The sequence below is a fragment of the Ailuropoda melanoleuca genome, unplaced genomic scaffold (genome assembly GCF_002007445.2).
Source record: "Ailuropoda melanoleuca isolate Jingjing unplaced genomic scaffold, ASM200744v2 unplaced-scaffold71628, whole genome shotgun sequence".
NCBI classification, from domain to species: domain Eukaryota; kingdom Metazoa; phylum Chordata; class Mammalia; order Carnivora; family Ursidae; genus Ailuropoda; species Ailuropoda melanoleuca.
The window spans coordinates 1-2,303 of record NW_023246757.1 but is presented as its reverse complement, the minus strand read 5'-3'; the positions used below and the strand labels follow the sequence as shown (position 1 = coordinate 2,303).

The following is a 2,303-nucleotide window of genomic DNA, read 5'->3' as shown; positions in this document are numbered from 1 at the left end:
GGCGGGGGTGGGGGGGAGGGCAGTCTGCAGGGAACCAAGTCTGGCCCAGAGTCTCTGGGGAGGAGCCCCATCTCTGCAAACATCTTTACCAGGCTGGGGACAGGCAGCGGTGCCGAGGCCACTCCTGGAGCTTACACAAGTGACGTCCAGGCTGGGGTCCGGCCCCTGTGGGTCTCTGAAGCCCCCTCAGCACTGTACAGGACCCCGCCCACGAGACTTGGTCACATCTCCCCTGTGCCAGCCCTGCCAGCTGGTGGACAGGGCCCATGTACTGACCCGTTCGGACCAGCCCACAGATGTCACTGAGTCCCCTTCCACGGAGAGGTCACAGAGCCGGGTCACCTGGGAGAGGGGAAGCGGTCAGCATGTGCCACGTGCTGCCCGCCGGACCACGGAGGCTCTCCCCATCTGTTCACTCCCATCCACCCCCCGCCACCCGTTCATTTGCTCCAGGACACCTCAGGCCTGTGCGCACTGGTGTCAGTGCCGAGACCCAGGGTGACGCGGCCGGGGTGCTCAGGGGGCTGCACGCTGGGAGGGGACACACACCAGCACAGGGACGACAGACGGCACAGAGCCTGGGGAGAGGCACTCGGGCGACCAGGGTACCGCGCAGCAGGCGCAGGCCACAGGCCGCTGCGACCGGAGGGGCGGCCTTCTCCCTGAGGTGGGTTCACTTGCCTTCTTTGGCCCCCTCTTGCATTTGGTTTTATTCCCGAAAACAGCCCACCCCAAAGAGCAGTGACTTCATGCCCTGCAGGCCCTGAGATTCACTACTGACGTAGGTGTGAGGACCCCCACCAAGGACGCGGCCCTCACAGCGGTCCCCAGGCTGTGGCCCACAGCGGGGAGGAGGCCCGCGGCGGCTGCCCTGGACCCTGGGGGCTGGCTTGCCCCCCCCCGCCCCCATGCCCTCAGCGGCACCACCTGGCTGGTGCAGGCGCTCCACAGGTACACGCAGGTCCCCAGCCCCACGCTGAGCACGTTGAGGGATGACCAGTCCACCAGGTTCAGGTAGAAGTCGTCCTGCAGCTCCGGGGCATCCAGGACCTTGAAGGGGATCTTGGAGATCTTGCGGGTAGGTTTCCGCGGTGACCGCAGGAGCTTCTGACTGCAGGGAGGGAGAGCCCTCCTCGTGACCTAAAGCAGCCGCGGTCTCCTCTCCTCCTCCGCAGCCCTAGGAGCCCCAGGCTCCCCGCTTGGGGACTTCTGCTTACCCTTCCCCCCCCTTCTGCCACCCACACGATCCCAAAGCTGTGGGTGACCCAGCGGCCACCAACCTCCCTGAGCTGACAGCCACACCGTGCCCTCTGCCCGGACCTCTTCTGGGAAGCCTCCCCTGCCTCCCCCATCTGGGCCTAATGCCGCTGAGCCTGCAGTGCGTTCCCAGTGCGGGGGGCCCCCTGAGCCACGCCTGCACCCTGAGCGCAGGTCTCAGACCAATCTTGGCCCCCGAGCACTGCCTGGCTGCCAGCCCGGCCCTGTCCCAGCCCCAGCCCACACAGGCCCAGACTCACCTTTTGTTGCTGACTGGGGACAAGGAGTAAGGGGACACATCGTTGCCATCGTCAGGGCTGGAGCGCTTGGTGCTGAGGGAATACTGGAGGTGGGGGAGGGGGGACACCCGCTGAGCAGAGCCTCAGCCTGAGCTCAGGGACCTCAGGCCCAAAGCCCCGGAGCCCCCGCGCTGCTGGAGCCTGGGCAGAAGCGCGGGCTGCGCACTGAACCCGGAGAAGCTTGGGTGAGAGGTGCAGTGGCCTGGGCTCCAGGGATCCGGAGAAGCAAAATGAGGCGTCGTCTGGACAGTGACTTGCCCGTGTCGGCCTCCCCGCTGCCCCGACGGCCACCAGCCCCCTGGCCATCTCTCAAGAGACCCAAGCCAGGCTCTTCCCACCCCTGCGCAGGGGCTGCCTCAAGGCTCAGGACCCTGCATGTGGCACCTGCCCCAGAGCGGCCTTCGTGGCGGGAGAGCAAAGCCTTGGCTCGAGGTGTGGGGTTAAGCGGCTCCCAGGGTGAGCGCGGGAGGGGCACGTGGAAAGCCGAGCCGGGTGGCCTGGCAAGATACAGGGCGCCAGCGGGGAGAGGCAGCGGGCTCACCGTGAACAGGCCCTTCTTCTCAGGCGTGGAAGGCTGCAGCCTGCGGTCCTCCGTCTGCGGGTCCTGCACTTTCTCGATGCCGGCCCCCAGCAGCTCATTCTTCAGCAAGGCAGAGTAGGCCAGGCCATCTGTAGGCAGTGGGCTCCATAAGGCCGGGAAGGGGCAGGGGAGTGGCAGTCGGGGGCGGGGGGAGGCCTGCTTGGGGG

The 2,303-nt window shown here is 67.1% G+C and overlaps 1 long non-coding RNA gene across 1 annotated transcript; it reads right to left on the bottom strand.

Moving 5' to 3' along the window:
* Positions 1–11: 11 nt before the first annotated feature.
* On the bottom strand, positions 12–2,247 carry LOC117800514. The gene is made up of 4 exons (XR_004623104.1): positions 2,098–2,247; positions 1,518–1,600; positions 928–1,111; positions 12–342 (listed from the first exon to the last, which is right to left on the bottom strand). It is a non-coding gene; the product is annotated as an uncharacterized LOC117800514 (long non-coding RNA).
* Between the last annotated feature and the right edge of the window lie 56 nt (positions 2,248–2,303).